The sequence below is a fragment of the Sturnira hondurensis genome, unplaced genomic scaffold, assembly GCF_014824575.4.
Source record: "Sturnira hondurensis isolate 20B ecotype Veracruz unplaced genomic scaffold, ASM1482457v3 Scaffold0001203, whole genome shotgun sequence".
In the NCBI taxonomy this organism is placed as follows: domain Eukaryota; kingdom Metazoa; phylum Chordata; class Mammalia; order Chiroptera; family Phyllostomidae; genus Sturnira; species Sturnira hondurensis.
This window is the reverse complement of record NW_028073834.1, coordinates 309,374-323,416: the sequence shown is the minus strand read 5'-3', so window position 1 is coordinate 323,416 and position 14,043 is coordinate 309,374.

The window sequence follows — 14,043 nt, the reverse complement described above, 5'->3', positions numbered from 1 at the left end:
CCCTATTCAGACAGATCACATAGAGTCTGTCATATGATTGTTGCTCTAATATTATTGTAAATAATAGCTGTTCTATACAACTGTAAATACTTCACAACACATCTCCTGGATCTTAGCCCACTTTACAGGTTCTGAATTCTATTACTGCAGTGATTAAATCTATTTGCTCATACACTACACCTATTTACTATTCTTCACTCTCACCTTACCCCAAAATCTGACCGCCCGCAATCTCACTGCTTTCTAGATCCAACTCATACGTCTTCCCTCCCCAACAAGAGACTTATTTTTTGTCCATCCATTCTCAAAAGTGGCAATTCGGGTTGAAGATTATGGTTAACACTATATATAGCCTAAAGATCTTCTATCTCTTCTCTACTGGCTGTGACTGTAAATATCATAAAATACTCTTCTGCTGTCATAAACCACTTTGCTTCCCCCTCTAACTGATCACACACACACCCCAAAAGGAGTAGGTGAAAGTGGAGAACATCAAGATACCTAAAGGAGACTGCACCACTGAATTTCACAGGTATTCTGCCAAAGAAGTTCACACCATAAACCCAGGGATGCAGAACAGATCAATTTAAGAAGCTGAGGCTAACAAGAAGAGTCTCAGAAAACTTGGGAAGACAAAGGCCAGATATTTCACGCAGCAACATTTTTACTGATATGTCCCCTATAGCAAGGGACATGAAGGAAAGAATAAACAAATGGGATCTCATCAAAATTAAAAGCTTTTGCATGGATAAAGAAAACAGAATTAAAATAAAAAGAGAACCAACTATATGAGAAAACATATTTGCCAGTGATACCTCAGACAAGGGTTTAATCTTCAAAATATACAAAGAACTTACATGATTCCACTCTAAGAATATAAGCAACCCAATTAAAAAGTGGGCAAAGGACTTGAACAGACATTTCTCCAAGGAGGACACACAGAGAATCCAGAGACACATGAAAAAAATTCTCACTATTGCTAGCTATCAGAAAGATGCAAATTAAAACCATAATGAGATATCACTTTACACTGGTCAGAATGGCTATCACAAACAAAGCAACAAACAACAAATGTTGGAGAGGTTGTGGAGAAAAGGGGACCCCAATCCATTGTTGGTGGGATTGCAGCCTGGTACAACCAGTGTGGAAAACAGTATGGAATTTTCTCAGAAAACTAAAAATGGACCTGTCTTTTGAGCCAGCAATTCTCCTGCTAGAACTGTATCCTTAGAACCCTAAACACCAATCCAAAAGAACCTATGCACCCCAATGATCATAGCAGCACAATTTACAATAGCCAAGTGCTGGAAGCAACCTAGGTGCCTGTCAGTAAATGAATGGATCCAAAACCTATGGTACATTTACACAATGGAATTCTATATAGCAGAAAGAAAGAAGGAGCCCTTTGCAACAGCATGGATGGAACTGGAGAGCATTATTATGCTGAGTGAAATAAGTGAGGCAGTGAAAGACAAATACCATATGATCTCACCTTTAACAGGAAGCTAAACAACAAAACAAGCAAGCAAGCAAAATGTAACCAAGGACACTGAAATAGAGACCAGGCAGACAGTGACCAGAGGGAAGAGGGGAGGGAATTCCAGGGGAAAGGAGGAAGGATTTACAGGAACTAGTATAAAGGACACATGGACAACAAATAAGGCAGGTGGAAATGGAAAGGAGGTGGGGAGCACTGGTGGGGGTGGGCTGGGATGGGAGTAAAAGACAGAAAACTGCCCTGGCTGGCATAACTCAGTGGATTGAGCGAGGGCCTGCCAACCACATAATCGCAGTTCGATTCCCAGTCAGGGCACATGCCTGGGTTGCAGGCCAGTTCCCAACAGGGAACTCACAAGAGGCAACCATACATTGATACTTCTCTCCTTCCCTTCCCCTCTAAAGATAAATAAATAAAATCTTTAAAAAAAGACAGAAAACTGTACTTGAACAACAATTAAATTTTAAAAATTAAAAAAAATTCAAACTCTTCTCCCAGACACAACTGGCTCTCCAAATTCCTCCCACTCATAATCTCAGATTCTCCAACATGGATCCTGAGCTTTAGCTCTACAAGTTTTACACAGAACTCTTGTAGGACATAACCTACCTTGCTTTTTCTAGACCATTTCCTTGATTTGCCAATCCTACAGCAATCCCCAATAAGCAGCTGCGATTAAGAGCTTTACTTGTAAATGTTATCCATACCTCTGTAGTATATTTGGTCTGCTCCCTACAATGTTCCTTCTGTTTGCATGTGCCAGGGGGTGCCACTGATTCAAGACGTGCTGGAATTTGGGTCAAGTATTAGCAAAGTTCCCAAGTATCTGAATGCCGAAGCAGCACATTCAGAAGAAGAGCAAACATGCACAGACAATCATTGGAATGTTATTGGCTTTAACATATGAACAGGAGGCTGCCAAAGTCATCTGAGCCAGTTAGTAATCAGCTCTGGCACTGATGTTGCCGGATCTTTAGTTGAGAACATATAGAGCAACTATGATTTTAACATCATGATCTTATTTCTTACTGTTGCTTTTTTTCACCCTAAAATAGAAACTGGTGACTATTCTGTCACATGGAAAATGGAGAACGTTATGAAAGACAATCAGAAGTGGTTAGTGGAGAACCTAAAGCAAAGAAAACTATAGAGAAAGCAGAAGAGTACTGGAAAGTGGGTTGAGAGTCCTGGGTTCTAGTCACAACTCTTTCATGAACTGGCTCTATAACCTTGTACAAAGCAGGTTACATAGAGCCTCCAATTCTTCATTTCAAATATCTCTTTCAGTGCAGAGCTTGTCAATCAGGGAAAATGGAAATTGGACTAAATATTAACCAATATTAGAAAATTATTGTTCATTTTATTAGGCATAATGTGATTGTTTTTCCATTATTATTAAGATATAATTGACATATAATAATGTATTAGTTTAAGGTGTATAATATAATTATTTGATATATGTCTATGTACTGTAATGATTATTACAATAAATGTAATTAACACCTATCACCTCACATAGTTACAGCTTTTTCCTTGTTCTGAGAATTTTGAGATCTACTCTCATAGCAACTTGCAAATTTACAATGCAATACCATTAACTGTAGTCACCAAGCTGTACATTATGGGCACAGAACTTATTTGTATTGTAACTGGAAGTGTGATTATGTTGAAAAAAAAACCCTTAATGTGCTAGTGATTCATACTAATCTATTTATGAGTGAAATAACAATGTCTGAGATTTGCTTTAATCTTGAACATTCCTTTCCTCCCACTTTTTTTTAATTTAGGGAGAGGAGTGGCTAAATGAAACAGAATGGTAAAATGATGATTGTTAAAACTGGGCAATGAGTGCACAGGAGTTTGTAATACTAACTTTTGTATACATTTCAAATGTTCAATAATAAAACATTAAATTAAAAAAAAGAAGAGCATCTTTATTTTAAAGGAAGATGAGGTAGAACATCAAAAATGCATGAGGGGTCAAAGGGAATAAAGTTAGCCTAAGTGTTATATGCCTTCCATCTATGTTTATTTTTAGCCATCAAATTAGTCTTATGACAAATATATAAAGACAATTATGATGTGAGTAAAATATGGTTTTAGTGTGATATTTTATTTGCAGACCATTAGTCAAAAGTACTGACTCTTTTTACATGACATCTGGACATAAATTTTTTTACCAGACAACAGCATTACTTTATATGTTGGCCAGGCCAGCACTTGGAAACACCTGCTTTCCACTTATTGAATGACATAATTAATTTTGGCAGTGTGATCCCATTGGTATGAAGAAGGTTAAACCCCAAAGTTGATTAAAAGTCACAATCACATTGACCAAAAGTTGGGGTTGTTATTGACTCAGGGATAGAAATTGGGCAACGAAATGACAAACTCTGTCCAGGACATTATTGATTACAAAATAAACTCATGACTCAGTCTCCCACTCACATTTATTCAAAATGTTTCAAGTTGGAAAGATCAACCCTCACCAAGTAAACTTGCAAAATTTATGGTGAACAAATGTTACATCTTTCCAGGGATACACCTGGGAATTGCCTTTACTGGAGAAAGGTGCACTGATTTTTGGCTCTGAGCTCACTCTAGCTAAAGGTTACTATCACTACCTCTGGGCTGGGCTTGCTTGAGATTGGGCCTTGCCAAGTTAGGGGTGTAGAGTGATGGCGTGAAGGAAGAAGGTGAAACTGGGCCAGAAAACTGACTCAATCATATGTTTTTTCCCCCTTGCCATCATGTCCTACAGCTATTCAAGTAGGCCTATTAATGTTTGATATTTATAAGGGTGTGGGATATTTTAACCTAATCTGGCATCGCAGTCCTCTTGATCACTATTGCCTCTCTTAACCCATGGCATAATTACTGTCCCAAGTTTTGTCCTGTGAGCTCTTGGCTTCCTCAGGCTTGGCTCCCTGCAGAATTCCCTGTTTTTAGCATAATAGGTAAAAGATATGGCTCTTATAAGTGGAAGAAAATGAGGGGGGAAATAATAATTACAAACTGTTACAAAGTATTGATTCTGCCAAGAATTGATTCATGTAATCTTCATAACAATTCTATGAAGTGGGAACTATTGTTATCCTCATTCTGCAGATGAGCAAACTGAGGCTAGGAGAGGATAAATGACATGGCTAATATTACATGGCTCACAAGGTATAGAGCCAGAATTTGATCCAGGTATATTTCATACCTGCACCAATGCTTTTCAACATGTTGCTATGTACTGCTCTCTGATGTTGGGAACTGTCCTGCCTGGTTTCAGGAGCTGTAAACACCCCCCCATGGCTAAGGCTAAGTGAACAACCTTCAGGCCATAAGCCGCTAAGAAGACAAAGCTTATCTCCCTGGCAGGAGCACTGCTTCTTCTCCTTTTTTTCATAACTGGCCCCCAATGCTTGATCAGTTAGCCAATGACAGGTAAGATTACCCAAGGGGGGAATGACCTAAGACAGGCATGATCACGTGGAGGCCCGGGGGAAGGACTTGGGGGGCTATGGAGAAAGGGGGTGATGAACTCTTGCCCCTCGGCTTTGATGAAGCCTGAGTCCTCATTTCTCCTAATTCCTTGGCTATCTTGCCTCCTCTGCCTGACTTAAGCCTGAAACAATAGCAGAGGATGGTGCAGCCCTGTGCTGGAAAGGGCAGGCTCCCCAAATGATCAGGCCTGGGAAAGGATATGTAAAATCCTGCGAAGTCTGCTTTGTTAACAATGCTCTTAGTTAAATGATAAAGGCCCAAGCAGAAAATGAATTTGTTTCCCAAAGTTTTGTAGCCTTTTAGCTGATAGACCATGACTCAGAAGAAGCCCTAATAGTTCTTTGTATGCTATCTACTGTTTGATCTTTACTTCCTGACAATGATTAATAAGCTGTACCTATATTCCTGTGCAAATTAAACCCAATAAAAGCCTGTCCAGGCAAGGGTCAGTGTGCCCTCCCCCTGAGGAAGTAGCCATGCTGTCCCTTTCCTCCACAGGACTCAGTAGTCCATGTGAATTTGTCTTGTCTCATCCATGATGCCACGGGCACCGTGAGCTGGTGTCCACGTCACTCTGAAAGTATGCCCACTGAACTCCCATTTATGAAACTACGCTGTAGTTGCTTCATGTGAAGACATTTCACTGACCTCAATGTTCAAATCAGGAACTGTGGCTTACACTTTTTGTATGCTCTAACCACCTTTAACCCACTTCCTCATGTAATACATGCATTTGTTCATTAGGAGGTATTAGAAGAACAGACTGTCCTCTAAGACACAGTTGGGTAATACTTCTTTTCAGGATCTAAATATTTCCGGTGTTTGGGAGTAGTTTAAAGGCTAAAGATGTACTTCACTGTGTGGGATCTCAAGTCATGAGTCAGTGAGTTAGAGGCTACTCCTTATTTGGTGGAAATGTTTACAAAACAGAAAGGGCAATGTTGATAAAAACTGAAATAGAACTAGAGGTGGAATTCCTCTCATAAAGACTCATTATTTGCCTGGAAGGGAGATTTTTGGAAGGAGGCATTTTGGAAGGAGGGAGATTTTTGGAAGGAGGCTCCAGTAGACATCTTTACTATACTTAGGGTACTGCTCTAGAAGTTACAACTATGTAATTCCCCAGGGGAAGGGAAACAAAAGAAAGGAGCAGATTCAGGTGAAACTCATCAGAAAAGTCTTCCTGGAAGAGGTGACTTGAAATGGGTATGGAAGAAAAAACAACAAACAAAAAATAAAGAAATAGGAAATCAAAATGACTGGAATTGCATATGCAAAGGTTTAGAATCATCTGTTCGAGATTAATTTGTTATATTTGACTAGATTATGGAATAAAAAGAGATTAAATAACAAACATTTATCGAGCATCCACATTATATCAGGCATTGTACTCAGCCCTGAGACTATAAGGGAGAACCCAGTCTGGCCCCAGACAGCCTTTGGGGACCTTCCCATCTAGCAGGAGGGGACGAGACACACAGAAAATCCTATGGTCCAATGGGGGCTGTAGTTGAAAAGTGTAATAGCATCATGGGGCATTGATGGTGAATGACCTGGTGTTTGGGGAAGTCAGGCAGGTGTCACAGATGATGGACATTGGAGCTGGATCCTGAGGGGTGGGGGGGTTTTCCAGGAGGGGCAGTGGAGGGAATGGGAAGAACAAGCCAGGAACAGGGAGCAGTATTTGCGTGAATGTGCATGTTCTGGAGAGTGGGAGCTATTGGCAGCAAGCGAAGAAGAGTGGAAAAAGTGTGATTGGGATTGGCCTACTCATGGCTTTGGTGGCCACAGTGGTTTGTACTTTGTTCTGTGAACAACAGGGAGCCATCAAAGCTTTTCACTGAGGCCCAGGAATGACAGACCAGGAAGACGATTCTTAGGGAACTGGGTGGGAAGGGTTGGAGGAGGGAGAGGCTACAGCAGGTACACTAATTTGGAGGCTGTCTCAAAGGTCCTGGCAAGAAGTGGCAAGTGCTCTCGATCTGGACTGTGGCAGTGAGAGTGGAGAGAAGGGGCCAGTCTGAATTTGAGTCTACTGGTAGAATGGCTCTGATGTTCTGGCATGGGTCTGTGGTGAGACTTAATAGAGACAGGGTCCACAAGACTATTAGTGGGCAAGGGGGGAGTGGAGACAGGTTACAAGTTCAGCTTGGAGGGGTTGGGCTGGGGGTGCCAATGGGACTTCCCAGTGGACATGGTCAGCAGGAAGTGACGTGAGAGATGGGGCTGATATGGAGCCACTAGGGTCCAAGTGGCATTAGTTGACTGTGGGACTGGATGCAGTATTTCTTCTCTGATGTACTCCCCCAGGGCAAGGCCTGGGGACAGAGCCAGGTAAGCCTTAGCATGAAAGGGGCGAGGTGGTGGGGGACACTGGCCCAGAGTGAGAAGATGCCCTTCTTCCAACCCCACCCAGAAACCTTGTCTGTCCCCCTCAGGTTCAGCACCCCCTTTCCAGGGCTGTGCTCTGGGCAGTAGAGGGTGATGGTCAGTGGGCAGATGCCTTGTAACAAAATCTAAAAACTTAACCACTGAGGACTTGAGATGGAAAGGACAAATACCAAGGCTCTACCACAGGCACTGGAGCAGTCTGAGCAGACACTGGAGCAGTGCATGCACTGGAGCAGGCACTGCACTGATTGCTCCAGTGCCAATAACCGAGTCTTCAGTGCAGCAGAGCTGGGAGCACATCCACACAGCATTTTTTAAAAAGATTTTATTTATTTATCCTTAGAGGGGAAAGGAAGGAGAGAAGGAGAGAAATATCAATGTATGGTTGCCTCTCATGCGTCCCCTGCTGGGAAGGGGCCTGCAACCCAGGCATGTGCCCTGACTGGGTTTGGTTCACAGGCCCGCACTCAATCCACTGAGCTACACCGGCCAGGGCTCCACACAGCATTTTTAAAGATCCAGTCTATGTGAACCACAGCCAGTCTCCTAGGAGGCCTAAAACTGTAATTAGACCTAGCAAGTCCTATAACCAAATCCCATAATCCCATAAATCTATAGCAACAAGTTCAGCACAGAGGTTTTAGTTACACTCTGAATGTAAGAGATCCCAAACTGTCATCTTCTTTGTCAGCCTCTGAATGACCCTTGAACAATTCCTCCCCCAGAACTATTTACCCAAGATGGCCTTGGTCTCACCTGAGATCCCGAAGACAGCCACGGGTTTCTCTGTCAAATTGCTGGCACCACAGCAATAATGGTTCTGAACACTCTCTACACATGAACTCAGTTATTCCTTGTGACTATTACAGACCCTGTTTATAGGTATAATAATATTTATAGTAACAATAATTACAGATGCTGTTTACTGAGTTTTTATTTTTTAAAAGATTTTGTTTTACTTTATTTTTAGAGAGAGGAAAAGGGAGGGGAGAGAGGGAGAGAAAGGTCAATGTATGGTTGCCTCTTGTGTGCTCCCAACCAGGGACCCAGCCCATAATCCAGACATGTGCCTTGACTGGGGATCGAACCAGCTACCCTTTGCTTCACAGTCTAGCACTCAATCCACTGATCCACACCAGCCAGGGCTGTTTACTGAGTTTTGAATGTAAGCCAGGCATTGTTCTAAACAGTTCTGTGAGATAACTCAAAATTCCCCATGAACAACACTATGAGGTATATGTTATTATTATTCCCATTTTACAGATAAAGAAACAATTCACAGAGAAATTGAGTTGCTTGAGGTCACAAAGCCTATAACAGGCCTGGACTGGGAGTCAAAGCCTGCTGGCATGATTTCAGTATGCAGTTAACCACTGAGGCCTTCTCTAGCCCCTACTAGCTCTAAAAGCCTCTGTTCTGGGTAAGAGGTCACCATCCATTTGTACCTCTGATGGGTAGCATCACTGATTTAGCTCTGCAGTTCAGATATTTAAAACTGCTCATGGGCTTTGTGAAGCAGCCTAGGAGCTATTGCCTGCACAAGAGAATTTCAGGACTCAGAAGGCATTTGCATGTGCTCCTGGACAGATTCAGGATAAAGGCTGGGGCCAGTTATAAAAATCAGAGCCATGTGACTTTCCTTCCCAACACATGCCCCCAATTCACAAGATGGCATGCACTCTTAAGGTGTGGCCCAAGGAGAGCTTTTTAAACATAGAGATTTCAGAGATGAGCCCCAAACCCAGTGACTCTATATTTCTCTGATAGTAGCTAGAACATGCATTTACCCAACTCCTGGACTGAAAGAGTTTAAGAGCCACTCTCATTTAGTTTTTGAAGGTATGTAGGCCAATCTTCTGGTTCTAGAGGTACTGTAATCACCCTTAGGGGGTGGTTCCTCCCTCTCCCCCCTGCTGAGCAGAGGCTCTGGGAGGGCTAGATTGCAGAGAGCACGTTGAGGGCATGACAGCACAGAAAGGAGAGCTCTTTTCTGCCACCACACCCCTTGCAAGAGAGTGAATTCTGTATGCTCAGGAAAGGGAGGGGAGGAGGAAGAGAGAGGAAGCTGTGAACAGCCTCTTGAAGAAGAAGCACCCTGGGGCCCAGACAAGGGACTGTCCTGAGGGAGGAAGAGAGAGGGAGTGTTAGAGGAGAATAACAGCAGTCAGGGGGTCAGGGAACAACAGTGGGAGTGGTTGTGGCTAGATATCAATACCACAGCTATAGCGAGCTTTATGGGAACCAGAGACACAACAGTTTAGGTGGGAATTCTTTCCTTTCGTTAGTGCTCCAGGAACTGAACCCCTCTAGACCCCACCTTTCCAAAACACATTTCCATCTCACCAACAGGGAATGGGTAACCAGGCTCAATCTGAGGTTGGAGAATGCCAAGGAAAAGATTTCCTGTATCCTTAGTAGAGAATCCACTTATTTAGTTAATTGAGGAATGGAGTGTTTGTGGAACTAGTGAGAAGGAAGGCTTGGGAATACTCTCATCTAGTGAGCCTGGGAGGAAAATGAGAAAACGGTTACTTTCAGGAAATGGTGAGCCCTTGAAACCCTGGTGGTGTTAGATCAGCGCTTAGCAGAACTGTCTGCTGCTCTAAGCTACACATACAGCAGAGAGCTAGGAATGTTAATCATTGCTGATTTTTGCTAAGCATTTACTTTGTACTAGGCACTGTGCTAGGCTTCATAGGCATCATTCTTTTTTACAAAAAATTAATTGTTTTTGGAATTACAATTGACATTCAATATTATTTTGTGTTAGTTCAGGTGCACAGCATAGTGGTTAGATAATCATATAGTTTACAAAGTGGTACCCCTGATATTTCAAGTACCTACCTAGCACCATACATAGTTACTATTCCCTATGCTGTACTTTACATCCCCATGACTATTTTGTAACTACCAATCTCACAGGCATCATTCTTATTTAAACTTCACAACACTATCTGATAGATCCTACCATTATTGTGCCCATTTTACAGATGAGGCTCAAATAGGTTACTTGACTCTCCTAAGGCCACACAGCTGGTGAGTGTGGCACAGCCAGGATTTAAACCCAGTGGTCTTACTCCAAAAGGCTGTCTACCAGGCCCTAGGAAGGAGCCCACATAAAGCTATGGGGATGCCTCCCCCTTGGCCTGTGGTACTGCAGGAACAACCCCTCTTTCCATGTTACTGCTTTTGGTGAATAAGATGAGTCACTGTATCTCTCAAGAATACCCTCAGGTATGAGTTCAATGTTGATCTCAGAGGAAGGAAAATTTAGGAGTAGAGTCTCAAAATCTAAGTCTCTTGTGCACTCCTCTCCTTTGTCCTGCCATACTAGGCTGGAGAAATGCCAGGGTTGAGGGGTGACAGACTATTCGATCTTTTTGATTCCTTGTACTGAGGCCTCTTAACATTTTTTAGAACAAATCTCAGTCTTCCTTAGTAAGTTGCCCAGTACTCCATTTTAGTAAGACTAAAACCCCTCCCTGCCTTTCTGCTGATGGAGCTTCTTAGTAGTTTTGGCCTTGAGCCAGGTCCTTTTAGACTCCTGCTGTGAGGTTCATCTTCATATGTACAATTATTTCATGTTCCTCCTCTCTCTTTTTCTCTCTGTCAGAATCTGCTGTCATGATGGGCCACATCTAGATGAGGTTTAACAAACTGACCCTCCTAGAGGTTAGCATTTTAACTGATGCCAAAGCACTTAGTAAAGGAATTATGTTCTTAAAATTTTTCAAGCTTTTGGTAGTGGATAGGGAGAGATGTGAAAGGGCAAGGGAACCTTATTAATTCTCCCAGAATGCTATAGATATGCAAGAAAATTAAGGCTACTGCCAAGGCAGAACCTGGATTATTTTGGTTATGGTCAGAATCCATCACATAGGGTGATCTCCCTCCCCTCAGCCAACACTCAAGCCTTTGACAAAAAGTCTTCTAGATAATGAACTTCTATGATCCAAACATCATTTTCTCAGAGCTCTTCAGAAGACCACACAAATAGTGGTCTCCAGCAATAGTCATAGCAAACCCAAAATCTTCCTGTGACTAGTTTCTTCCTAGAGCCTGAGAATAAATCTAGTCTCCACTAGACAAAAGGTGAATTTCTTTTTTTGATTTCTCTAGCAGCGATATTAACACTATTCTGAAATCCTCCTCAGACCTGGAATTCTTTATAAAATACAAATAAGAAGCTGCTTATTTCTATAATCTAAGAAACTGAAGGTAGCTAGCCTTGGTCTAATGAATATCTTATGCTTTCTTTTTGCTAAAGACAATGTTCCTTCTATGGTACTGTATAGGAAATAAAGGGCAAGACCTGCTGATCTGGCCTGTTCTTATTTATGGTTGAGGAAGTCATTACAAAAACCTGGGACAGTTTTCTGTCTGGGTCATTGCAGGTTTTCCAAATAATTTTTGTTATCACTGCCATTTCTCATCCTCGCCTTCAAACAATTTTTGGACCCTAGGAATGATTTTTGTCTTGGTGTTGGGGGAGGAGGGTAGGTTGGGGGCCTGGCTGTCATCCTGGACTATTTTGAGGGAACTTCAGCAGTCCTAAAAAGAAGAGCTGAATGTCTCCGTCAGCGACTGACAAACAGGTTGGAGACAATGCAGCGTGTCTCAGAAAAGTGTAAATGAATACATCAGAAATGCTCTGTTTTTGGAGAACCTACAGCTATTTTGGCCTCTCTTCCCACTAAAATAGGAAGGCATTGAAATGGGCCTTCCCATCACATAGCATGGAGCCATTGTGGCAGCATTTCTAACTACGAATCAACCCAAACCACACTGCTCTTCCCTTTTACCATGAAAGACTTTCTAGATTCTCATTTATACTCTCCTGCTTATGACATCTTTCACTGTTTCATCAAACTGCTGCATAAAAGATAGAGAAGCCAGCAGGAGCTGTGCCCACAATAATAGCTGTGGTTGCTTAATTTAAGAAATTCAAATGTCAAGGGTGCACTTCTACCATTAAGTCTAACATGAGAAATCAGGTGTGCACAGCACTGATGAACAGAAGCCCCCAAAGGACAAGTGGAGTTTTTGGTATGCTGGGGGCTCCTACGAAAACAAAGAGGCATTTTCACTTTCCAAAGTAAGAAGCAGTTCTGGCAGAGGTGTGGGAGTGTCAGGGATACTTCCAATGCCATGAGCCTGCCCACACCTAAGTCACGTGATGATGACCTTCCCCGGGGCCTTGCCCTCCTCTCCCCCTCCCCAAAAGACAGCATGAGCAGCAGTGAGCCGCAGTACTTACAGGTGCAGAGGATTTTAGGGCAGGAAGATGGAGACCGCAGACTTCTGAATGCCTGCTGAGTCAGTTGCATCAGATTAGGAAGTGATGACTGTAAGAATAAGATGTTTGGGAAATCTTGTTGGCTCCCCCCTCCCATTGTCCTTTCAGTTCACATCCAAACTCAGACCACCCCTTAGGACATGTGTCCTTCCAGACTGCCTGGTGTTTCTATGCCCCTTACCGTGAGGATGCTGCAGCCACACTGCCTCTTGGAGCCTGTGGCCTGGGAAGGTAGTCAGGCTCCAGGGATTAGGTTGACAAGAATGACTGTCCTCCAAACGATCAGCCCAGAGAAAGAGAGAATGAGCAAAGCTGAGAACGGGTCCAGGATGGAGAGCTCCAGGTCCTTAGCATGTTCCTGGAATATTCCAAAAGTGGCATCCACAGCAGAGAAAGTGTACCAAAATAGCTCAAACTGCCAATGCCTCACTGAAACCTGAGAAAGAATTGCTAAATTCAAAGATCTGGGTCGCTGTGGGTGTGAGATCAAAGTACAGATTTATTGGTAGTAGGAACTCAAGCCGTTAGCTTAGAAGACACATGAGGTCACCTGGGTCATGGCTTGTTTTCTCTTTTTCAACTTGCTTAAGTTGATGTCAGTGTCAGAAAGCTTCCCTGTGCTGAGACAGGGGGCTGGCAAGAGGCCTTAGGGATGCTGTTTATATTCCCAGGTCTCTAATGCACTAACAATATAAAATACCAGTGGTCTATTTTCTGCATTTCAAACAAAGGAACTGATACTGTGCAAAGGTTTTTTTTTAAGATTTTATTTATATATCTTTAGAGGGGAAGTGAAGGAGAGAAGGAGAGAAATATCAATGTATGGTTGCCCATCATGAGTCTTCTGATGGGAACTGGCCTGCAACCCAGGCATGTGCCCTGACTGGGAATCAAACTGCAATCCTTCAGTTTGCAGGCCCATGCTCAATCCACTGAGCTACACCAGTCAGGGCCTGTGCAAAGGTTTTTTAAAAATATTGTTTCATAACTGATGAAATTCCCTTTCCAGGAGGTTTTTCATTTGTTTTGACCTTTGGCATAAGTAATTGTCAGTTTCTTAAAAAATCAATGGAGAGGGGAGGGAATTTCAGGAGAAAAGGGTGAAGGGTTTGCAGAAACAAGTATAAAGGACACATGGACACTAACAAGGGGGGGTGGAAACAGGAGAGGGAGGTAGTGAGGGCTGGAGTATCGGGCTGGGGTGGGGGGAAAGGCAGAAAACTGTACTTGAACAACAATAAAAAAATAACAAAGAAATGGGAACAGTGATTTTCTTGGGATTTGAGTAATCTCCCCTCCCTGGCTTCTGACTGGATGGTATCTATACATTGGTGTCTATGGTACTGGGAAGGATGACATCCACCCA